The sequence below is a fragment of the Dromaius novaehollandiae genome, chromosome 1, assembly GCF_036370855.1.
Source record: "Dromaius novaehollandiae isolate bDroNov1 chromosome 1, bDroNov1.hap1, whole genome shotgun sequence".
Taxonomy (NCBI): Eukaryota; Metazoa; Chordata; class Aves; order Casuariiformes; family Dromaiidae; genus Dromaius; species Dromaius novaehollandiae.
In genome coordinates, this window is record NC_088098.1 from 94779867 (window position 1) to 94806210 (window position 26344).

Sequence of the window (26344 nt, forward strand, 5' to 3'; positions counted from 1 at the left end):
TCCCAATGAATGTTACTGCTGTTTATTTTTACATGTGCATATATGTGCAAACAGACATATGTGTTGATATGTATTTTGGTATCAAAAGTACCTCAATATCATGGATTGCTATATTCTCAGGATGTAATGGTTTTGATATCTCTTTTCTAATGAAGCCTATCCTTAATCTTTCCTGACTGTAAAAATATATTAAAAACAAGATTCTTTAAACAAACATGAAATGCCAAAATTACATGTTTTCTCCTATTAAACAATGGAGAATGACTGAAAGTGTAGATTTTTTAAATTGCCTAGGGAAAAAAAAATGCTGCTGACGATGATCATCAAAACAGTATGTACCAAACATTTTTCCATGGGAAATTCAAATGTTCTGGTATATAGCAAACACTTGAACAACTTATCAAATCCTGTACCAGTGATAGCTTTAAGACAACCTCAGTTTTAATGCTTTGCATTTTGGTTTTGACATTATGGATAACTCATTAAGGATTTCGAAGTAGGTATACTTACATTTAGCTTTCAGCAAAGGACAAGAAGGACAGCTTGCTTGCTTTTCACTTTGAGAGGCCAAGATTTCCTGTTTGCGTTAGTTCTTTTGATATTTCATCGATCTTCAGTTGGGTTCTAGAGGGGAGAAAAAAAAAGAGATATTATAACACATGCATGGGCACACTGTTGGTATTATCCTTTTTTGCAGAAATATTACAGAATATTAGCCAAGGTTTTCAATAAGTGGCTTGACTTAGTCTCTTAATTCTACATTCAGGCTCCTTGTTCAAGGTCTGCTGTTCAGCAGTACGAAAACCTGGCAACTCATCCACTTTGAGTAGCATTTTCAGTTAGTTGATACTCGTGAAAACTGATGTAGCAGTTTGAAGACGGACTAAAAATCCTACTGTTAGGTACTTTTGTTTGGCAATCTTGAAATAATTAGGCTCTAAATAAAAAGCTACATTTTGATTTCAAGAAACACTCTTTGAGTCTTGTGCCCACGCTCTGGCTGAGACACCACGTGCCTCTTCCAAAGCAGCAGGTACAGGAGTGCTGGTTTGAGAGACGGCTGAAAAGCTTCTACTCAGTCTCATCTTTCTTCACATGTGTTGCCCCACGAAAACACACACACAAACCCTATTTTGCAAAGTGCCATGTGAAGTCTGTGGTTCAGCTTGGGACTTTGTTGGGCTGCCCCAAGCACCCAGGCTCAGGCTCGAACTGGCCCTGCTTGCCCCCGCTCCCCGCCACGGCCGCTGGCCCAGGCTAACCTCAGAGAGAGCATTTGGGGAGGGAGGAAAGCTGGAAAGAAATATTATCCTCATGTCCACATGAGGACACTACAGGAAAAAAAACTTGAAAGAAAGAAAACAAGAAGGAAGAAGGTGAGTGATTGCATTTTATTTTTAAAGGGAATGCAGACTATGTGTTACAAATAGCCAAGGGAAAAAGTGAGAGAGAAAAACAATTTCACACCCCATTATCGAGGGATAGGAGATAGTGCCCAAACACTGTGGATTATTTGTAATCAGTTTCATCCAATTCATCTGAGTTGGATAAAGAAATGTGCATTTGGCATCTTTCCTGGGCAGACTCTAAAGCCTGGAGTGCAGAAATTGCCAGTGCCTCATCTGCAGCCTCATTGCCATTTGCTTCCTCCTCTTAGGAAGAGTAGCTTTTGATTGTTTATCCTGCCAGTAGCCCTCTCCTTTAAACAGGGGGTCAATAATTCAGATTGCATCTACATCTCTTCATTGCTTTTAGAGGTAGCTCCGGGCTCCCAAGCTTAGCTCTGGATGTGAACTTCTCTATGGCTTGCAGGTGCATAGTTTTGGGGTTTGGGCTCAGCTTGTTGTGTGGTGAAGGAAAGTCACAAATTCAGAGCTAGCTTTGAATAGTTAACAAAACAGACAGCTGCCCAGCTATAAGGGGATGGTGAGCTGCTTTGCCTGTGCTTGAGGAGAGAGGGATTTGGCGTTTCTGCCATCACAGCTCATTGCTGCCTCCTGTCCATATAGCCCTGGTTGCTGCTGCTGGCTCTGCGGGATTACAGGGAGGGTAAAGGAGTGCTGGTGTGTCCCCAGATGCCCCAGGACAGCAGCAGCAGGGACAGCAGCAGCAATCATAGCTGCCCTTTCTACCTCCAGCCACAGGAGGCTTTCTCTGACTTTCTGTCCTGGTCCTGCCCTCATTCCTGTTCCTCCAAAGCTGGACTGACCACTCCTTGACAGTCCGGAAGGTACAGAAATATGTGTAGATGGTGATGATGGAGAGCGAGGATTCTATTAAAACTTCAAAAAGAGTAAAATGGCATGCATTCTCCCCTCTCTCGCACTCTGCTGGCTGCCAGTGTCTGCTGGGTGAGGAAAACAATATTTTGTGTTTTCAATTCACATGCAGAAAGGCAAAAGCAGAAACTATATTCACACTCTTAACACAAACAGTGTGGCTTCCAATTCAGTTCACTAATCAGAAAAATATAAGCTCTATTTTAAGCATCCGCTGATTCCATATTCAGCATAAATGCAAATGACTCCTGTGGAGTGAGGTCTGTGTTGAACTGGATCTGCTTAGTAAAATATTTTGATCTGGTTTTGGGGAGAAATAAGGAATCTGGTCAGTTGCTGCAAATGCTTATGTAGCAAATTCACTGCTGTATTCATTGTTTGGGCTGTTTTCTAATAAATTTTTTAAATTTTTGTGAGAGAACTACTGCAGAATAGAAGTCTGGGTGTGGAGAAAAGTCCCAGGAATCTGTACACATAATTATGTCTTTCAGAAGTAGCACGCCACATAGGATTTCCTAAACCGTACCAGAAAATGTTGACATCCTGGAACTGACATTTGCAATTTCAAATACCAGCTTTCCAAGCATAATTAGTGTCCTTGTAAATGTTTCAGTTAAAATTGGGGCTTGCTCTGGACAAGCCAGTCCATCAGTTCTAAATATTTTTTTGGCATTTATTATTTCCTTTTCCAGTATTCCATGAAATGACATCTGTGATATTTAAAGTGAAGAAGTAATAAAGTGAACTTGCCTTTTTTCAAGTACAGTATTTCTTATATTTACAGAATCACAGAATAGTTGGGGTTGGGAGAGAGCTCTGAAGATCATCTGGTCCAACCCATTCTGCTCAAGCAGGGTCACCTAGAGCAGGTTGCCAGGAGCACATCAAGTTGAGTTTTGACTGTCTCCAAGGCTGGAGACTCCACAACCTCTCTGGGCAACCTAGTCGATGTTCAACAACTGTCACAGTGAAGAAGTATTTTCTTATGTTCAGACAGAATTTCCTGTGTTTCAGTTTGTGCCCTTGGCCTCTCTTTCTGTCACTGGGCACCACTGAGAAGAGTCTATCCCCGTCTTCTTTACACCCTCTCATCAGACCTGGGCACAGCACTCCAGACGTGGCCTTACCAGGGCTGAGTAGAGGGGAAGGATCACCTCCCTTGACCTTCTGGCAATGTTCTTCCTAATGCAGACCAGGATACCAGTGGCCTTCTTTGCCATGAGGGCATATTGCTGCCTAATGGTCAACTTGTTGTCCACCAGGACTCCCAGGTCCTTCTCTGCAGAGCTGCTCTCCATCAGGTCAGCCCCCAGCCTGCACTGGTGCATGGAGTTATTCCTCCCTAGGCTCAGGACCCTGCACTTCCCTGTGTTGAACTTCATGAGGTTCCTCTCTGCCCATTTCTCCAGCCGGTCGAGGTCCCTCTGAATGGCAGCACAGCCCTCTGCTCTATCAGCCGCTCCTTCCAGCTTTGTATAATCTGCAAACTTTGCAAACTTGCTGAGGGTGCATTCAGTCCCATTGTTTAGGTCATTAATGAAGAGGTTAAACAGTACTGGCCCCAGTATCAACCCCTGGAGGGCACCACTAGTGACTGGTCTCCAGCTGAACGCTGTGCCACTAATCACAATGCTTTGAGCCTGGCAGTTCAGCCAGTTTTCAGTCCACCTCACTGACCACCTACCTAGCCCATACTTCGTCAGCTTGCTTATGAGGATGTAATGGGAGAGAGTGTCAAAAGCCTTACTGAAGTCAAGATAAACAACATCCACTGCTCTCCCTCATCCACCTAGCCAGTCATTTCACCATAGAAGGCTATCAGGTTGGTTAAGCATGCTTTCCCCTTTGTAAATCCATGCTGACTATTTAATTAAAATACATGCAAGTTGTTTTTATTTGTAATTCACCCTTTCCTCCTGCCAGTGTTCTTTTTTCCTTTAAAATACCTATGATTCATATCCTCCCTTATACAAAATACATAGATATTTTTACATAACTACAGCTCTCCTCTAGACACACACCAAAACATAAGTAGAGGATATGAAAATTACTTATGACAGGTGAGTCACATTATTATTTTGTTTTAAGCCATGAGAAAAATGAGACACAAGGGGTAGGAATCAGAACAGATCAAAACCGTTAGTGCTTTATGATCCAAACCCACAACCATCTATTGAGATGCAAAATGTTCTTTTTTCACATAAAGTGTGAAAAAAAACACGAAGAGGTTTGTACTGCAAATGCTGGCAGCACACAATGTTGCAATTATTCTCAGGATTTTGAGATGCTTGAATCAAAACCAGGACTTTAAGCAACACTGTGGAAAAAACATTTTTATTTTTCTTTGAAAAAAAGAAATTACCACAATTGCTTCAGAAACGGTGCGGCAAGTTTCTACCAGTGACTGATAATAGAAACAGGTAATGCCACGACAACCTCTCCCTTTTTCTTTTTTCCAAGATAGTAAATTCAGAATCATTCAGATGATACTCCTGTTAGGTTTATTAGATTTCATGCTGCTAAAAAGAACCTGCATGTTCTGTTCTTTGAAAAGAATAGTTCTGATCATCTTTTATCGGTACTTTACTACTATAGCAAATGAGGCTAATTTAGTCTGGGTGTTAAACATTATCTTGCTTCCTACTTAGAAGGCAGTAAATAGGATCGGTCACTTTGTGTACGCTGACACTTGGTTACTGCTTGCTATTAGGCTTCAGAAGAAACATTAATCACTCTATCTGGTGCAATCAGGTAAAAATGTCTGTAATTTGGGTCACCACTAGGTGAACTAAGTGTTCTGTTTTCTTAAACCCAAGTGTTCTTTCTTCTCATTCCCTCTTTTTGATCTAATATCCAAATGGTGAGCTCAAGTCATCAAGATGCTAAGTATTTTGCATGAGTTCGACAGCAACCTCAAGCCTTGGGAAAGGATCTGCTTCTTTCAGTGTCTGATCGAGGCAGGCAAGGCCCTCTGTCAAAATGAATGATGAGACTTCTTTCCTGCATGCATAATGGGTGCTTCAGATGTGGACCTCACAGACACTTTAAACTGCCAGACCCCAGTTCAGCAATGTACTTAAGGACACGGAGGATCTAAGCATGCATGTGGTCACAGGCTTTCCCTGACTGTGAGTGCAACTATTTATGTGCCAGAAGTTCTGCACAAGCACCGTGTAGGATTGGAGTTGAGCTGTGTTTCTCATCATGCCAGTGAATTAGGTAGCAAGTATTAGCTCTGCTTAAAGGCACTTGTCTGTCACAGATAACACCAGGGACCAAAAGCAGAGCCCAGAATACACCCAAGAGCTCCACCACCCGTTTGGTCTCCCAGCTACTAGTAGGAGCCCTGCTCCTGCCCATTTCCCATTAAAATCTGTCATTTCCTCATATGGTAACAAAAATAGCTGTTCACAGTGCCACATCATGCTGGTCTAGGCTGGTTTTATGCCACTTTTTTATGCTATGTAGCAGAGTTTAAGCACAGAGACTGAACATATGATTTATGGTAAATCAACATGAAAGATTATTTATGGTAAATCAACATGAAAGATTAAGGATTAAAATTTCAGAACTAAATGGGTGGTCTTATCCAGACAATTACCATGGACTTTATTGAGAGAATTACCTGACTAAATAATTTGGAAACATCACAATGCTTTGATTAGCTGTAAAAGTGTTGTCTTAAGCCAATGAAAGCAAGCTCTCCTTTTTCTCCATCTTTAATTTGCCTCATCATGCCTGAGGAATTTCTCTACCTTCTTTATTAGTTCAGTATTTCAGAGGTGTTCCATAGGTACAAAACACATTTCCCATCATTTCAGTAGCTTCGCTCTCTGTGATTAAGCTATCGGAGGTTATCAGGGTGTGATTGTAACTTGCTCTCAAATAGATATACAAGTTCCATTTTGTTTAGTCCATGAAAATTCAATGAAACAATTTATGCATGCCAGGCAAGGTGTGAGATATTTGCAATGAGGTAAATATAGATAGATACCGGGTGACGACAGGTGATTTCTTCAGTGATACTGGAAGTATCACAAGCTGTGTGTTTTGTTAATAGTGGCATATAACTGTGCTAACCTTCTCAGATTTTTTAGCCAAAGCAATTCCTACAAAATCACCTACCTCAGAAAAAGTTTGTAGAAGCACACTGAACTGCAATTAAAGAGTAGGCGTCGAAGTGCCAAGAAGATTATATGGAGGTATTATTGGTCCAGACTGAAATTTGGCCAGGCCTTCAGGATAGAATTAGGTATTACTGTGTGTTCCTCTTTGGTATGTTTCTACACCATAAACTTGGACAGAATTTCAAATTTGCGATGAAATCTAAGCCCTGAAAAGACTACTGAATTTCTTTCTTGAAAATTTTCCTGATTCTAACTAACACATACAAAGATTTGCTAGTGCCAGCCAACACTAGCTATTTCTGGGATAGGTACCTGTAAAAGGAAACATTGGGTATAAAGGACATGGTGTAATTTTAGTCGGGTTATTCATGCATGCCTCTTAAAAAAGAAAAAAAAATGAATAGAAAACTTTCCAGTTCCTTACTATTGCCAATTTCAACAAATCAATTCTTTATCCATCCTGGAATTTTTATCAGCTTAGTCTCAAGTTATAAGGAAAAAATGAAGCAAAATGTACATTTTTGATATAATCTAATAAAAAGTCAGAACATATAACTTGCTGGCATCGCTGTGCAATGACAAAGTTGCTCTACTTACCACAGGTGTAGGTAGTTCTCCCTACCCTGATTAGCATCAGCCAGTTCTTACTGCTTTGTCCGTTTGTTTGTTTGACTAAACGACCTGAACCACCCCAGATCCTTTCATGTGATTTTTCTTAAAAGGCAGAGTCATAGCACTATGCTAACTTCTGGACAACATATGCAAAGGAATTGTTCTAAACATCATGAATATAATCACTATGAAATATCAGAGAAAATGTAATTTTCTGTCTGGTCTTCTAGCACTGAAAAATTGCGCACTGTGTTAAACACAGAGCAGAGAAGAACCTTGACTGTCACACAACAGTCTGTATGGGGAAAAAAAGGTAAATCATATCCTCTATTGCTAATACACAGATAACTGAATATTAGACACTGTACATCTTTGATCTCTGGCAAACAGAGAAAGCTTAAGGAAGATGAAATTTCCAGGCAGTTTCTGTGCTGCCTTTGTAGAATCTCATACCATAAAGAAAAGGCAAAACTTTCCCATTTCAGCCTCATGTACCTTAAGTTACATACATGCTTAGATTCTTTGCTGAATCAGAGGCTTAAATTAAATGAGTGGACATGCTCCCCATACTTGACAGAGAGCAAAATATCAATTACAGGAAAGTGTATTTTTATTTTTCATCATTATTTTTTCTATCGAGTAAAATCAAGGCAACTAAACATTACGGATAGTCTCAAATAGATGTGTATTTTCTACTCAGGATGCCGTAAGGAAATGAAAAGGAATCTTGTCTACTATTATTAATCAAAAAGTAGAAATGTTATATCTGTATATTTCATCACAGAGTAGAAATACTTCTAGGTTTATAGAGGAAAAAGTACTGAGAATATCTTCAAAATGCCACCCTTGTGTCTAAAATGCCTGCGAGGACTGTAAAATGCGACCCCCCCTTACCTCCCTTAGGCATTCATGCCATTTGTTGCCTGTTCCTTTTAAGGCAAGATTTTAGGAGTTTCCCATCACATGCAATCGGGAGAATTCCTCTCCATGCTAATATAGCACAGGATAAAAGCTTATGCCAGTGGTTTATTTGGTCACCATTACAGTAGTATCTAAATATTCCTATACTTATGTTCAACACCTTGTGAGGTCCCATTTTGTGGCTGGGAAACTGAAGCACAGAGAGACCCAACCCTCTCCCCAAGGTCGCTCAGGAGGCGCGCGGGAGAAAAAGGGCAATGCTAAGGGGTATTCCCTGTCTCAGGGGAGCGCCCTCCTCCCTGCATCAGCTGAAGGAATAGGAAGCCTTATCCAAGGTCAGCAGCCCAAACACTATAAAAGGGAACTTGGTGTGTTTGGGGAAAGAAATTGTGATGTATCCCACCTCTTGACCTGTGTTTCGTTGGAGGTGTAGCCTGTGATCTGAGCCGGATCCAGCGTCCCCTTGCCCCCCTACCCCCAAAAAGAATGGCCTGCACTTTTCCAGGTGCTGAATTGTTTTTGTCTTAAGAATGTAATTAGCTATCAAAAGCTTATAGTACACACAGTGTTTCTTCCAAGCCTTATGTTTCTCTTCCAAAATTTCATGTGACTATATCAGTGGTATTTATGGAGGAGACTTTACGAGGCTCCAAGCTGTACTGCTGTGCAAATCTAAGGCTTTAAAGACACAGCAGGTATAAGACGAAGTGTGTAGCAAATCAGAAATGATGCTCACACCTGTCAGGCATGAGTAATAAAATAAACATTTCAAAGGCCATTGAACATACATAATTAATAAAACAGGCTGGTAAAAATGAGAATGTTAGCTAATGACTCAAAATGAAGCATTTAAGGACTTCCTCAAATATTTGTACAGGAAGAGACAGCTCAAGCACTACAAAATACAATAAGTTCTTTGACTTAGTTGAACTCCCACAGACAGTGTAGGAACAGAAAGAACGTTTGGATGGAAATATAATGAAGAGGAGATTCTGGAAACATTTCAGCCATAAAAAGCAGTGGGAGTCCCAGCTTTGATGGATTTCTGAGACAATTTTATAAAGAGTAAAAAGATGGACTAATGCTAACGCTAAGGAAAAATACCTCCATCTGATTTGGGCAGAAACATGTTGGTGAAAAGAATGTTCCTAAACATAATCCTAGAGCTTCTGAAACGACAAAAAAGCATAGAAAGAACAGATGGATTTCCTAAATAAAGGTGGATTGTAAAACATTGGCAATGCTCTGGCCAGCGGATTGGAAATAATCTTCTCAAGTATAAATTAGACTTACCACTTAAGAATAATTAAGAACAAGTTTATAATAATGTTATATTGTTCGTTTAATTTTAAATTTTCATAAATACAGCTGAGTCTAATGTCAGCCTTTTCTGGAAGTGCAAAAAAAGCTTTTGATAGAACGGACAGACTTTTGGTAGGGCGAATGTAATACACCCAGACTGTTCTCTGTACAGGAGCCATCTGAATGTGGCAAAATATTCTGCCAAAAAAAAAAACAACCAACCCTTCTCTATGCTGGAGTTTGCACTGCAATTAGTAGTAAAATCATATTTCCTTGCATACAGGAGAACAGTTGTAGCAGGTAACCCTTCTTTCTTTTACCCCGTCAGTTTAATCTGAATTCATTTGGAACTGTATGCTCCATCAGTTATAAAACCATTTTCTAGGTAACTTCCACCTTTCTTCCAGATGACACCACAGTGACATTAGAGTCAAAGTGATCTATTCCGTTATCACTTCCAAGATGGATCTACCCTTACTTGCTGCTGAGATTTTACATGTGGTAGAAAATAAGTCTGACTTCTATTTCCGTGACTTAAACTACTGTGAATTTAACAGTCTTAAATACCTTCACTGGTATTCAAGTCAGAAGGAGGTAGGAATTCCTAGGGACTTAACTATTATTATTGATTTTCTGTGGGAGGACCTCAGATACCATGTCCAGAAGCAGTAATCTAAAACTATATAGCTGATAGGAATTAAACAGAATCTTTGGCTTTTGGAAACTGGAAAAATACCAGCCCTTTCCCTCCTCAAAAAATGATGAATGTAAATGAAAATATAAAGTAGGTTATCTTCCGCTGCAGGTGGTTAATGACTTTATTTTTTATCTAATAATAGTACAAGGTTGACTGGGATAAGTTTTAGGTCTGGTAAATATTAAAAAGACAATCTGAATCTTAGCAGGACAGCTGGCAGTTTGAGTAGATGATGCTTAAGAGGTTAAAATAGTTATTATAACAGTAGAACAAAGATGTGATTATTTTAATTCAAAAATGGACTCAAACAGGATGAGGTTTGATGAGGGAAGATGGGTCAAATTGCAGATCTGACTGACAGAAATAACTGTGTTAGTAATCTAAAACAGAATTCCACACCTATTAACATCCTATTTTTGTATCACTATTTCCAGGTAAAGAAGCATGAAGTTCCTGAGTATAGTGGGATGAGTCTGACAAAGGATGGGGAGAATTCATACGCTTTGACTTCCAAAATGATTCTTTCATTCTAAAATAAGCACTTATTTGGAAAAAAAATAGAAAGACATCCCTATGGGTTTCTTTTTCCAAAGAAAAATCTTCATTAATTAGAACTATGAATTCTTGCAAAGGTCATCAGTTCAGTGACCATCAATGTCTCTAGCAGAGAACCTGAAATGCGATGGTTTTAAGAATCCATGTATCATCTATATGGTAGAGCCTATTCTTATCCTGAAGAAAGGGGGGGGTGTATGGGGCAGGACACAAAAATATATAGTTAGCCTATGTTAGGCAGCTTAAGAACACATGAAAATAGTTTTGTTAGACAAAGGAACCACATTTCACAGAAGCCATATCAGACAGAGGGCAAGTCATTTAACAGCACTGTGCTAATGTTTCTCCAGCTGCAAAATGATATGAACATTCACCTACCTCACAGTGGAAGCTGAAAGAGGATAACTTAATTAACGTGTAGTTATTTCAAGCTCTTGGGTTGGAAGCTGTGACAGAGGTCCAAAATACTTGTTAGTGTTATTATTTCTGTACCCAGATGATTTGCTCACGTTTGCAACACACCAGCATAGAAACCTACTGGACGCAACACAGTGTTGGCCAGTTCACCAAATGAGAAGCTCAATGGCATAAACAATAGTTCTAACTGGCAGGGTGCTTTGGAAGATCCACCCATCTTAAGGCTTTATTGCAGCTCTTGGGCCATATAAAATACAAATCAGCTTCAATTTATGATTCCATTAGCTGCGAAGCCACTAAAGAGCAGACAGCCAGAGTCTGAAATGAAGCCGAGAACTCGTTCCAGCAGCGTGCAATCACGTTTGTGCAGATGTCACGACCTCCACCCTGGACTGAAAGCTGAGTGTGAGCCAGCAGAAAGCACATTTTTAATGTACTGGATAATAAGGCAAATGCTGATATTTGGAACTACCAGCAAAGACACCTGCTGACAGTTGGCATCAAAGACAATGACACCTGCTAGACACATTGCAGGAGGAGAGATGAAATCCAGTTCTTGTTTGCCATTGACTTCAGACAGGCCGAAATTTCTCCTAGAATGATTAATGATTTTTCTGTGTATCTACAAGGTTATGGGTAGTTTATGAGACTTTTATTCACAGGCAGAGCTCCATAACGTCAAATAACAGGGATGCTGAGATACCAAAGGAAAATGTAGATAAAACCCTTGCTTCCCTAACATGTTGTCTCAAAGAGCGAGAACACAACACGAATTGGGATCAGCACTGGACAAGCACTATTTGGATAAGGCAATGGGAAAAAAATGAATCGGTGCTTAACCCAAAAAAATACCACTTTCCTTCTCTCCCTCAGAGAAGACCATTATAGCACAACAGGCTACAATTAATACCTGGTAGAAAAATTAGATGGATCATAGCTTGCGTTAAAAATTTCTTGATGCCAGAGTTTAATGTTATCCTGCATACAAGTCATAATGCAGACTATTCAGTGGCACTGATGGTTGGTGAAAAGCCCTTTTGAATACTTAGATGGTTTGTAACTCCTAGTGCCAAGACACTGTCCAAGAACCTGGATTAGAAAGAATTCCTGTGCGTTCACTCTACACAGTAAATAAACCATGCCCACTCTTCTTTAAATTGGTGCAAATCCATGGGCTCTGATTGAGATCAGAAATAATTTGTCCAAAAAAAGTTCTGAGGAGAAACATTTCTTTTTTTTAATTTATTTAGCCCAGTGTCTGTTGTCTCCTCTGTGTTTTAGTATTATCAGTCTCCTATAAGTATCTACATTTTTTGCTTGAAATTATATAAAAAAAGTTGAAACTTTTAATAAGCTGCCAATAAAATCTCTGCAGCTGAGTCTGCTAAAATACCCCTGATTATTCTCTGAAGGGAGTAAATTTGCATGTAGGTTTTTCAGTATGCTGAGAGAATGTTTCTGTTGAAGTAATTTTTTCCAGTAAACTCCCAGGGTGCTTGTTCAAGAGGCTGGTCTGACAGATGAACTTTCACAAGCTGCAAAAATTCAGACTCGTTGTGTGCTTCCAGTTTATATATCACTAGCTCAACACACAGACACACTGAGGCTTTTATGCAAAGTCTGGACAAGAGCCTCACACTTTGTTTCAGACCGTTAACTTGCAGCAATAGGCAACAAATCCACTCTAACATACTGTGGCCCATGTACAAGAAAACCAGCAAGACAGCATTACTGAGCAGTGCCTACCTATGCTCCCTGCACAAGACTGGTTGCTTTGGTGTGGTTTAACTTGCATCCTGGCAAAACATAACTGCCTAAACTTCAGAATACAAGCCTGAAAGGTTTAGGTGGGAGAGTCACGCAATCCCGTCTCTACAGAAGGATCAGCAGCGAGGATCTCCCCTTCCTGGTGCTTTAGGACTCAGTCAAAACTCTCAATATCCTCTGTGCATGATCATGCCCTCTAGGCTCTCTCTTTCCCTCTAGTTGAAGATGGAGAGATTCTGGAGAAAACAGAGCATCTGCTCTGCTTAATTTCTACCAAAATCCTGGTTTTAGAAGAGCTTACAGTGACTAGGCAGTACCATAGCACTTTCAAGACACTTCCAGATGGTGACTAAAGAAAAGTGCAAGCTATTGCAGAGATATGTAAACTAGCCTGTGTTCACATGAGGAACGGAAAGTGAGTTGACTCTGGAAAAAAAAATTCTCCCACAAAGAATGCTGAAAAGTGATCCCGTCGCTACAATGAAGGCACTAGACCATGACCTCCCTTTAATTGTATTGCAGGTTGGTGCAATTTTATGAGATAAACAAAACTGCTTGCATCACCCACTGAACTATGCTGAAGGTGCAGAGGTTGTATCTAAAACTGTGGCTCTCTGGCTGTGTTACCAATGCACTTACACATGGAGAAATCCCATGACAGGAATCATTCAAATCCTATGAAGCTATGATAAAAGTGATGTTTGGGATGCTGGGTTTTTTTGTCTGAATATATAAAGAGTTAACATTTAGGAGAGACACTAAACCGAGAAGGATCTAGATGCTTAACTCTCTGTCCAAAGCTTGGATGTTCATCTAGGGCTTGATTCAGCAAGGCGCCTACTGTATAGCCTCAGCTGCTGCTGACCTCACATGGTTAGGACAATATAGAAATAAGCAGGCCTTGGAGTTTCAGAGGTACTTAAAACAGCTGCTCAGTCTTTATATACAATTGCAGTTTGGTGCATTTCCAGTGATAGTTTTCAGATATTGTACTTGGAGGGGTCATTCATAAAGGGACTGTTGTCATTCTGATCACTCACCTTAGCTTTTTTTACTGTTTTGTGAGTACTATTCAATACCTGCTCTGGATTAGATCCCTGGAAACTGCACTTCAGCATGGAGTACAAAGGCGAATTTTTCAGACCTATAAGCTTTGTAGCTGTGATTCCTCAGGAAAGGCAGCAGCTGCTATCCCATCATAGTGTACGCACTAATCCAGTTTCAGATGCTGATGAAAAAAGGTGATGGGTAATCTGCTGGTGTTTAGCAGAAACAGTACGGTGTTTTGCAGTCCATAAAAAGGAACAGAAGAACCCCATGACTTTTGTTGGCTGCCCCTAATATAATTGGGGGTAGTAGACCATCAGGTTTTAAAAAGTGACTGTGTTTTAAAGCAAGCTGTAACTATAAGCAGGTGTTGCTTTCCAACCTGCATTACATTGCACATACAGGTAACAAGTTACATCTGCTCTTATCTGATGCAATCATGTCACATGTCATAATGTCGTTTATGTTTCAATAAGTACACTGTTTAATTTGTCCTGCTTTATAGTCTTTTATTCCTAAATCTACCTCTAGATCCTGTAATACTCTTAACATATCTGCAAATCTACTACAGTAGCTACTTTATTTAAATAACAAGACTTCCCCTTTAGTGAGGAATTAAGCAACCTTCGTTGGCGGCAGTCTGGTAGGGTGCTTAATTCTGAAAAGGTTGTGCAAAACCCAGGATAAACTATTGAAAGAATGTTTCAAAAAGTCAGAACTGAAGGTCTGCTCTGTTGCAGAGCAAATAAACTTGCAGTAGCTGTTCAAAGCAGACTTCATTGTTCAGTGACTCTGAGGCAGCTGTTGCTTTGTCAGCAGAAATGCTTGTGATACCATGTGAAATAGTCTTCTGGCTTTTTTCAACACATAAAAGTTATATCAGTAAAAGCATTCTACAATATTTTAAGTAAGTCCCTCTTTACCACAGCGAGTTATCAGAATTACTTACACTGTATTTTTATGGTGAATATTGGGACTTACAAGGAACTGCAACCTACTAAGTTGAAAACTTCTGGTAAACAGGGCTTTTAGGAGGGACAAACCGGCCATCTCTTAGGAAACTATTGAAAAAATCTGTTGGTTTCCCATGCTATGATAGTTATTTGGATTAGAGTTGCTAGCATCTACTCCTAATCTTCTGAGATATTTCTTTGAACTGACATGCTTTGGCATTAGCTCTCGGTACCAATGATACTGAATTTTTACAACAACACACTTTAAAGAAATTTGGTCAGCAAATTCAAAGTGTATGCACAGCGTATTTCACAGCATGCAAGATATCTGTCCTGGAGCGTAACTTAACATGGTCTGTTCTTCCATCTATCTCCAGCATCTTGTTATGTTGCAACAACAAGGTGTCAGATTGCTGAAGAAAAAGGCAATATGGTCTTTCTGTAGTAAAGGTAAGAACATATTTAGGACCCTGTGGCCTATGCGATGGAAGCAAAGGCAGATCCACAGGAAGTTATGGAGACCCAAGAAGGATGCTTCCCAAGCCAAAAGACTATTGTAGAAGCTAAAGGACATAGTTGCCTAAGAAGCAATGGCAGAGAGGAATGCTGTGAAAAACACCTGCAACTCCTTAAGAGAAAAAGAAAGGAAAGGGATAGAATGATGGAACAGAAGAAAAAACTTTGAGGACCAATGAAATATAGAAAAAGTTATACAGGTTGAATATTATGAAAGCTTTTTCTTTTCTGATGATAGGACACGTTAAATCAAACCTCTCAGGGAAATATTGGAAGTCTCCTGTCTGAGGGTCAAAAGAACAGTCTGCAAAAAGTATTAGGAAGTGACATGGGGAGATTATCCCTAATTGGCCTAGATGATCTGCTTGGTGTTTTGCATTTCTACATCCTACAACTATACGTGGACATTGTCACCTTTACTCAGGCCAAGCAATCATTTGATTGTCATTTAATCTCAGTGATTCTCATGAAAGAACTTGAGGAGTGATGAATACAACTCAGTGTGAGCAAGAGGCACAATATCTGGCCTGAAAGACTGTGAAATTGTAGTATTGAAACAAAGCTATATAAAGGTGGAAATAGGCCACTGGAAATAGTATTAGCAGCTATGTCTGCTGCTCTCCCTGGTGTCAGGGTTTTAAAACTGTTGGAGGCGGGTATCGCTAAGTTTGGAAGCACCCTGGGAAACCACAGCAGGAGAAAATGAAATGATGTCTGTATTCTCAACAAAACAAAGTGCTTATCAGCCAATTTCACACTAATGCAGTTTAGTGTTCTACAGGCGTTAGCTTACACCCACAAGATTTCCTAGGGTAAGTATTAATATATTTTGTTAATACCATTTTAGAGTTAGGAAAACAAAGCAAAATAGAAAGAATCATATTACTGAAGATTCTCAGTAAGTCACTGACAGTGCATGCTTTAGGTCTCATGACTTGCTATTGCTCAGCCCTGTGTGAAGGCAAGTATCTCCTTGCTCAGCGATGTTAGCAGCCCAGTCTTGTTCCCACTCAATCAGTGGAAAAAGTCCAATTCATGTCAATTCATACTGTAACCTGGCTTAGCTCATGACTGGACACTAAGCAATAAATTATTTTTTTGGTACTGTTAATTCTGTACAGATAGCTAAAAGCTGAATCAAAGTTTATGTTTAATATAAGGTGTGGGTAAACAACTGCATGTACATATCAGCTTAGTATATATGAAAAAAGGCCTCAGCTTTTTCATTTTCAAAGAATTTAAGTCAATTCCTTGTTTTTTGATATGCTGATCAGTCTTCCATTTACCAACATCTATATAAATGTGATAACCTGCATCATTAAGTAATGATATGCATACTACCTAGGACATGTAATGTTGAAAGTGCATGTTTACTCCATGTCCAGTTTCCCATGAATTTAGTTTAAATGAAAATTCTCAAACCTTAGTTCTCCTTCTCAATCCTTTCCAAAAAACTAAGGGCTCTCTTCAAAGAGCTGGTGGTATCAGGTATTAGGGAGTTTAGAAGTGTGCCGTTGGTGTAGAATTATTAATGTCTATCTCACCTGATCTCTCCTATCATATTCAATTTGTCAATAGTATCTAGTAATATGTTTGATTCATCAGAGGTGAAAACAGGATGGCGAAAGCAAGTAAATATGCCTGATATCAGTTAGTTAAACCTCATGAGTATTAAGTCACCTCAATTTGTTTGTCTGGTAAAAAACTGGCCTCTTGTTGGGTGAACTGAGGCCAGCTTGGTTCACTACCAAAATGTGAATCTGGAACTGACATTGATTTTGCAGATGTGCGTAATAAAAATCCCTCGAGTTTTAAAATGATCAGCTTTAGGGGCAAATGGGAAGAATGTAAACAGCACTGTTAAGCAAACTGAAGTTAATCACTCTCATTACTACTGAAATCAGTCTCCTCAGTTTGACAGTGTTGATTTTCTAATTATTTTGTCTAAATAAAGATCAAATTATTTTTAAAATTCACATAGAATACACAAACCCAGGACATTTCTGAACAATCTTCATGCTTATAAACAAACAAAAGGAAGTGATATCATACATGAGATTAATAGCCGAGGAGTTATGTTTTTGTGTGTGCAAAAATGTTAATTTTAAAGCTTTCAGGGGAAAAATGAAGTATAAACTGAAAGAAAGAAGTATGAATTGGAGCAAAGAATGCTGAAAATATCAAGCATATATTGAAGAAATCAAGCATATATTCCTATGCTCTCCCTCTAAAAAGGGTTATGTAATTGTAAATTTGGGCTTTTGAAGATTATCATAAAAGAATGATGTAGTTAAAAAAGAACAGTGTCCCTCTTTCTTGCCTCTCTGTTTATGTAGGCTGTCATCCACAGCTGTCAAAGAATGAAGTCCTCTTAGCAGAGCTTTTCCAGGTGTTTTCTGTCTACTGGAAGTTTACATACAGGCTGATTCGGAGGTGCAAGGACTACCATTGAATTACTGATGTTTGAATTCACTTATGTTTCTGTTCTCTGGTATTCAGTTGAGCCACAGAGCATCTTTTGGGTCATTCACATCCTCATCTGCCCTTCTAAAGGGAGCGATGTACATTACATGTCAACACAGACTAACTTATCTGGCTCATTTTTTCTGTCTTGGAACTCATGACTTAAAATAGATGCCATTTTAATACTTGGCTTTCATATAAAGACCCATCTGCTGATGCCTGATCGAAACATTCAGTTTAGAGATAATTTTGCTCTTATGTTATAGATTTCTTGTATCCACTTCCTCCAGTTTAAATCAGAAGAAGAAGAGGATTTTGCATGATTAAGATTTCAGTCTTTTATTAGTGGCTCTATAGTGCTGTAAAATCCAGAGCAGTCAGTGATGCTGTCACAAACAGAAGATTGCAGTTAGGTTTTTAGAGTGGTCAACATTTGTCTCATATTCCTAACTTGCCTTTAACTCTAACTCTACCATTATACCTGATACAAATGCTGGTGATTTAGTTTTGAAAAGTGACCACAACTGAATCTGAGATACTTTAAAGCAATCTTATTTTCAGAAATGGGTGGTCAACACTTGTTGAAGAGTTGGCCTCACTAAGTAACTTCCAGTAGGGCTCTTGGAAAATCAAACACCCAAAATTGTTGTCTCTTGAAAATGTGGATTCCAGTCACCTGATATGTGTGGACCTTGAAGTAGCTAAATAAATTTGTGCCCACAAACTGTCAATGACTGATTGCAATAAGAAAAATGGACATCACTTTAATAAATGACTACTGACAATTCAAATGAAAAATCAGTTACAAGTTGAGACCTTAAATTGAAAATAAATCTGTTTTCATGAAAATATCTGTAAGAATAAAAGCCACAGTGCTTTTGAACATGCACTTTGAAGAGCCAAATTGTGCTCAGCAGGTTCTTTTCATTTGTTTCTCTTGAGAGTGATGTTGGCATGGTCTGCAATGCTTGGTGTAACAGAAAACACCTTCATGCTGTAGTGCCATATTACAGATCTACATGAAAAACCTTCTGAGAAAACTTAAGCCCCCTTTCAAGTAACTTTGTGGCATTTTACAGGTTTGTCACAGCCTTTCCTATAATCTGATGCTTGAACATGCAAATCAAGTAAAGTCCACTGTAAAGTAAAGCCTGCTGTAAAACCAAACTAAAGGAAAGATTCTTAAGTAACCCTGTAAACATGACTCTGTTTAACAACTTCAGTCAGTTTTATTATCAATATTGTGGCAAATGATCACAAATTATGGAGATTAGCCAACAGAAAAATATAGTTTTGAGTTTAAAAAATGGTGAAAGCTATGATGTGTAGAGGGAGATCTGTGCTTTTGGCGGTTTGATGCCTAAAAAATTTAGAAGGAAAGAACCATTTGCTAAAATAGAGAAAGGGTCAAATCTCAAGTAAACAGGGCACACTTAGAGTGTCGAGGTCTTTTGATTTTCTAGCAGCTGTTCTAAAAATGTACTGTTTCATTATTCAAAGCGCTGCCTACCACATTGGAAAAAATGTCAATGGTTTATGTGAGCCCTGAGCTATGTTGTAAGGGACTTTGGATAGTTAACCCATTGAGTGGCAAGAAGAAAACTGGTGATGCTTAAAAATAGCCCAGAGAAACATGACACATCAGCTGCAGGTGCATTTGCTTGTGTATCAGTCATCAGGTGAACTCCTCTCAGCAGCCTCAAACTAATGTTGAATTGCTAGTTGCATCCTTTTAAGCAAAATGTTCTTCTTGTGTGTGTCTCAAACAGTGCTGTTTTTCAGCCCACACAATGATTACTTGTCTGCTTCATGTTTCTGAACTCCTTTAACAAAATCCCTTGAGCTTAGCTGAGGAACTTCGGCCAAAATTTTCAAAATGTCATTGCCTAAACCTTGGCACCTAATAAGGAACCTTCTTTTCAGAGGCTCTGAGCCTCAGGATCTTCTTAGAGGCTTGAGAAAGAATTGCTGCTGCGCAGCACTATATTGCCTAAATACGGATTTAAGCACCTTGGTTTAGGCAGCCAATATTTACACCTTAGGGTTTTGGACTAGATGTTGCAGCTCTAAGCTACAGAGTTTCTATCAGGTGTGTACAAATAAGGTGAACATTTAGGGTATACTCATGATTTGTTATGATGACAAGAACAGTAGTACTTTATGGACATGTTACATATGGATAAGATTAATTTGGTTTGCAGGTATTCTTCATTCTGGCTGACTTCAGTTGAAATTGCAGGTGCTACTTATCTGTCACAAATGAGTTCACCCATAAGATCACATGTGTTAATGATGTCCCACAATGTCAAGTTTCATGTCAGTAGGAGGAATAACTGGCAATGCCCCCTGGCCCAGGCCTGCTGATTTGAACGGGTTCTTGTGTTAGGACCACAGCCGCTGTGTGAATGAGGTTGGCACAGAGATCAGAGTGAGAGTTATTTCTTTGATTTATTCATCTTATTCTCCCTTGACTGGCTAATGAAAAAAAGAAAATCCCTGCTTGCAGTGATTCCATGGAAACTCAAAGCAAATCATTAGTACCCATGTGTAGGTGGGATCAGCTCTTCACCAATCAAACAGTGCCAGAAGCAGGATTTACAAGAGTCAGTTTTTACAAGGTCAAGTCTGGATTAACTATTTTATGGAACAGCATTAAGCAAAAAACTTTGCTGTTGAGTCATTATGGAAGAAGTGATGTCAGGTGGAAGGGAAAGCTTGACTTCAGATTTCATGTCTGAAGCCAGCAAAAAGGGTCAGGACATTTCAATGCAAAAAAGGAAAAGTAGAGTTCATGTGAGTGTGACTAGCTTCCAGGCTTCAAGCACATTCTTAACACGGAAGTGCAAGAATGGAAAAATGTTGTACTAATCTCTGTTTCATTCAGATTTCAAAGTTGGCTTCTCTTTTTGGACATATTTTGATTTCTTTTTTGATTTTATCCCACAAAGTCATCTTACTCGTATTAGCTAAAAGGAATATTCTCTCAAATGAACTCACAAAGGAAGTTGGAATCAGCACCTTGGAAGAGCCTTTCTCAAGAACTTAAATTCTGGGCATAGGCTCTTATTTTCATTCTTGTTAATAAAACTTCAAGCGCAACTAGTCTGCTAATAAATTCATTTGACTTTGTTCCTTGTTCTAGCAGTCAAGTCTGCACCACAGGAAAAAGCTCTCGAAGGAAGAGACCTATGAAGTTTAGGTGCTTCCAGGCATAGGTTGCAGCTGAGTGGTGGTTTCAAGATTGCAGTTTCAGTCAAAAGTACCTCTATTCCAGCTAAGTTTCATTTTACTTTCTGATAGGCAGAGGAACAAGTTTTTGTAAGATAAACTGAGACTTCTATTCACAATGCCTATGCAAATGTATTTACATACTACTGCCTTTCAAAAAATAAAATCAAAGGTCATTTTTCCATGTTTTACTGAGCAAAAAAGCATCTTATGTTTACCATGGAGTTTGTGCATGGGTGGATACCACGGAGCAGCTAAAGCATGGATGTTCCTTTCCAAACTAACCTGACAGTGATTCGTCTATGTGTCAGCACCCTGACTCCTGCACTGAATTAGGCCTAACTTCACTCAGTTTAGTCTTAAGAGATAATTTCCAGCTATTTTCCAAGAGTTTATAAAAATTTGTTTACTTACTAACATAAAAGGTATTTAATGCCTTGGAACTTGTACAGCATTTGAAAAACACTCAAAAATTGTTCTTGAGACTGAATGTGATAACAAAAACAAAAAAAAAGTCTATGAAAACAAAGATGCAGAAAGAAACTTACACACTATAGATGATATTGTGGTGATATAAAACACTTGCTAACTCCTTTCATGCAAACCTAAGCCTTTGTAATGAGGTGTATCTGGTTTCTATTAACTCTTCCCACAGCTGATTTTCTCTGGTAGGTCATTGCCATCTTCCAGTCATTAAAAATAATTCAGAAGCCTAAAGTGGGGGGATTTTTTGATACTTTGTGTCTGCATTTGTATGCAAATATGTGTTTTAATTTAAAAGATATGGATTCTTTTTGTTTGCTTTTGTTTTTGAAGCTTTATGATGCAGTTTACACGTCTGTCATTGTAGAAAATGTTCAAATGTGTACTTTTTATTGGTAAATGAAAACTGAGAGTCATACAGTCTCTTGAGTACATCTAGATCTTAATGAAAAATATCATATAACTGAAAATTTGGCAATACTATAGCAAGAATTTTGTTTTCTCCACCATGCTTTTTTTTGCAATTCTCTCTTAAAAATTGGTGCAGCTGAGCAGCTACAGCTCTAGAAGGGCTATTTTGGAACTGGTGGCAGCTTGCTATATCTTTTTCTTCCAGCTAGTGAGTGCCTTTGATTCCTGCTGTATACTTCCCCCCCCCCCCCCCAACATTCTCAAGGAGACAGAATAGAAATAAGAGTTACTGAACCAGAAGAAATGCTGAGGCTTTTGAAGTGGTTTTGTGTTTGTTATTGAAGTGTAATTCTTCTGGGGGAAAAGTAGTAATAAGTGCATATATATTTATATATATATTTTTAATGGTTTTGCAGATTTGTGCTGATAACATTTGCTGCCTTATCACATTTTGTGGAAAGTGAGGCTTTTTTTTTTTTTTAATTTTGGGAGATTTGCACTACACCTCTGTGCCTATGAAATCAATTTCTTTAGTTACTGGGGCTTAAATGTGTATGAATGGAAGGGAATGAGAATCCAGATGTATTTGTTAGAGTTTAAAAAAAAAACCTCACAGTTATCTGAAATTATTTTCTGCTTGTAAAAATGCTGGTACTTAAAAACTGCTTTTTTTGTATCTTTAGGCCCCTCAAAAAGTTCTAGATTTTTCTGTATACATTTGCCAACTTTTCTGTTCTCTATGTCATATGTGTGTGTGTGTATTTTTATATATATATACACATAAACATACATATATATATATATATGCATGCATATGCATACACTTTTTTCCCCTGTATCCTTACACAGAATTAAAGCAGAGATGTCACAAAGGTATTACTTTGAGCCCTGTCTCCTGGAATCATGGGATTACACTAGAATTTTACATCTTATTTAATAAATCTGTTTAGATTTAGTAAATCTAACCCTCATATTTCAGGAGAGGTGGGAATCCCCCTAGAAGATACGATCTAATTGTATCCCAAAGGCGATGGTATCTGAAGAGCTTAAAACAATAGCTTCAAAAATGATCAACAGCTTTATTAATTCCAATGGCATATCAACTTCACAACTGCAGTCAGTGCCACATCAGCAGATGACCATAGAAGACAGAGTATAGTCAGCTTAACCTATTATGCTTAATTGCTCTGTTTGCCCCTCTCCGGGTTGGGAACAAAAGCAGTTTCTGTGACTACTCTGTGGGGTTTCTTTTGCCAACACCTATGGGCAAAGTAATCTACAGGATGTTTCTCTGGACTGTAGTGATGAATTTACTAAACACAAAGGGCCATGTTGCAGCAGAGACTCTTTGAAATGCCTTGATTTGATGCAATCTGTCCCTTTTCTTTTCTCATTCAAGTTTAATAACAACAAATACTGTGAGGAGGAATAAAACATACTCATAATGAAGACATCTCTATTTTTAAAAGGGTGTAGTTCCCTGTTTCTGTTTTTCATCCTCCTAATACTGCTGTATGGACTGAAATCACATTCTTGAAAATAACCTCAGATGGGAAAGCACTGTGCATACTGTGTAAGGTGTCCGTACCTGACTTTGTGCATCTTAAAGCAAAGCTGCTATATTTAAATAAGTAGGACTTTTGTCTGAAGACAGAGTGGAAGGCTGGGCCCAATCAGGATGGTTTTCATATTTTTGTTGAAGTGTGAGGACTTAATACAAATGAGTAAAAATTACAAATCCTGAAATAAGTCTGCTGTGGATGGCATTTGAGGATTCTGAACTACAAAGGTAAGATGGAAGGGAATCTCACATTGCAGTAAAGGAAAAGGTATGTACTGCTGTAAGAGGCAATACTGCTTATGGAAGCCTGAAGAATGGTTTTTATGTATCGTCTTTTTCCCGTACTCTGGCTAAACTCCCTGGTGATTATTTGTTTATTTCCAAATTTGTGGACTTCAATATTTTTAAGAATGTTCTACTATTTTATAAGACATATTATTAACAACTCATCATGCTTAATTCCTAAGATGTATGAATGGCACTGAAAAAAAAATGATATCATAGAATCTGATCTTTTAATAATCCTACCAAATAGATTGTAAGATAAACATTCATGCTTTTACTACGTGTGTAGCACTTGTCTGGCAAGTCTTCCTTTAGTAACAAAGAGATTATTCCTTCATCTCTCCCTTCAAGTAAATTTAATGCATGGTCTAGCTTCTGTTTTCCTTTCCATGGTATATGTGCAGTTCAGAATGACGAGTTCAGTTCTCTGTCATTTGGTACACTCCAAATCCAAAGTGTTTTAAGCCATCTGGCAGATCAGAACACCTCAGTAAATGGAAGGTTGTACGGGAGGAAAACCAAATGAGCAGTGGAAAACAATAATTCCACTTTTAAAAAGGCAGACTCTTATCCTGCCTCAAATTCTGTGTTTGTGTTAGCATCTGACTTGTACCCAGGTAACATGTGCTCCTGATTTGCTATGGCGGGGATGGAAAAAATATTCAAAAGACTTCTTAATTAAAGCTCTAATTGTAGCACAATATATGCATGGAGAGCTCACTGAATCTCACTGCTAAAGATGAGTGAGCAGCACAAGATGAGTGAGCAGCTAGCCTAGACACCGGAGAAGAACATAATTAAGAGGATCTGAATAATTACTATTCCTCCTAACCAATTCAGTGGGGCACATATGCCACTGAGGCAGGATGCTGGATGCAGATGGTACATATGAAGGGATGCTAGACAGGAATGTGGCTACTCCAGCATGACACCACCAATGTGGTGTATACATTGAATACACCATATTCAGTGACACTCCCAGAGTGGCAATCTACTGTCCATTCAACTTCCCTACCAAGCCTGCATCTCTCAGGGATAGTACTTGCCCCCACAGAATGATTCCCCCCCCCCCCCCACCATGTGTCAGACTTAGAAGACTAGCTGACAAAATGGTCAAATAGTATAAAAGATACATTCCAGAAATATTCATCTGAATTCTTTGACTGTCTCTGTGCCCTTAAGAACTCAAAGGTTCTTAAACAACACACATTTGGTGGGCACGTTCTTTAAAGCAGCCAGTTCCAGCTGAATCCTGCTGACAGCAGTCTTTTAAATTTGTAATGGCAAGTACTGTTCCTTCAAGTGGGATGCCAAGTATTCTATTACAGAGTCAAGAAGCAAATGTCCTTGAAATACATGTATGCCATAAAGACAGATCATATTTTGAATGCTGAATATCAGCAACAACTAACAGTGAACACACTGAACAACAAGCCCCACTTAAAATACTGAATCTCCTATTTCTGAATCACTTGCTTTGATTACAAACAATTTCTTAATAGTAGGAGACAAAATCTAGTATGTATGAAGGGGAAAATTATCTTTCATCTGTTTCTAGCTAGGATGTTTTATGATCAAAGTTCATATTCTATCACAGTATTTACATAAAATGTAATATATATATATAATATTTATAAATATATATTTTTATAGATATCAAATGAGTCTTAGAAATGAGAATTCAGATCACTTAAGCACCTTTGAAAACTTCTCCTTTCACCATAGGGAACCATAGGAAGTTTCTGTAGGTCATTATGACCTTTTACTAAAGAAAAGATGAAACCTGGGTCAAAGCTAAGTTAATTAGTGGATTGAAGTTGGTAAGTTCTTCTGTCATGTTCAAAACTAGTGCACACGGTTAAAAATTTAATCCAGTTTCTGAGCCAATGTTGTTAGTAAGAAGCAGTTTCAAAATGGAATATGAACTCCTAGCCTACCGCTGCTTTTTCAGACTACACTATTTCTAGAATTTCTTCCCTTACCACCTTTTGCACATCTCTTATGCTCAGTCTAGAGCCTAACCAGAAAAGTATGCCTGTTTTGTTAATGGAAGTTAATTTTAGATGAGATCCCAATAGCTGTAGCTTGAGTTAGCCAGCAGGAAAATTCTGATATGACAAGTTAGAACAGTGAAAAGTGATGTAGTTCATTTTATTTTTTGCTGTGCAGATCACCCTGGAGTGGAATGCCTGCTGAAACTCAGTTATGTGTTGACCATTGCCATTTGGTATTATTAGTTTAAATTCATTCCTGCAGGGATAGCCTAACAAAGCAGATGTCCCAGATAAACAGATTGTTCTTTAGGGAATATGTAACTATCCTGTGCTGCTTTTTTTTTTTTCCCCCTCCCCTCTTCCTTGCCTCTAACCCTGATCTTTGGTAGACATGGAGAAGAATAGAACAGTAAGCTCTTAAACTGTATTGTTTCACTGTATTTCCACTGAAATTCTCTTCCTACCAATAAATAAAGAGGAAGCCGGATAGGATCCTAAGGTTCCTTTACTATATCATCCAACTGGATTGTCCAAGTTGCTATGTGAGCAGCAAAACTAACAAATTCTGATTTCTGGATTTTCATTCTTTACTTTCCTGAGGTGAAAATGAATGACTAACGGATGAGTCCTTTCTGCCTTTCCCTCCTTGGGGATGCCAAGGTTGGTCTCTATTCACAGCTCATCCACTGATTTTCAGGAACTGGTGCAAGAACATAATTCTCTTCT

The 26344-nt window shown here is 38.7% G+C and overlaps 1 protein-coding gene across 7 annotated transcripts in view; it reads right to left on the reverse strand.

Annotated features, from left to right (window-relative positions):
• The window catches only part of COL8A1 (collagen type VIII alpha 1 chain), a 136696-nt gene that overhangs the window by 34495 nt on the left and 75857 nt on the right, over nucleotides 1-26344 (reverse strand). For all 7 annotated transcript variants that reach the window (XR_010391734.1, XR_003261093.2, XM_064520894.1 and 4 more), the window contains one exon: nucleotides 511-624. The gene's annotated coding sequence lies outside the window, so the exon portion shown is untranslated. The remainder of the gene's footprint in view (nucleotides 1-510; nucleotides 625-26344) is intronic.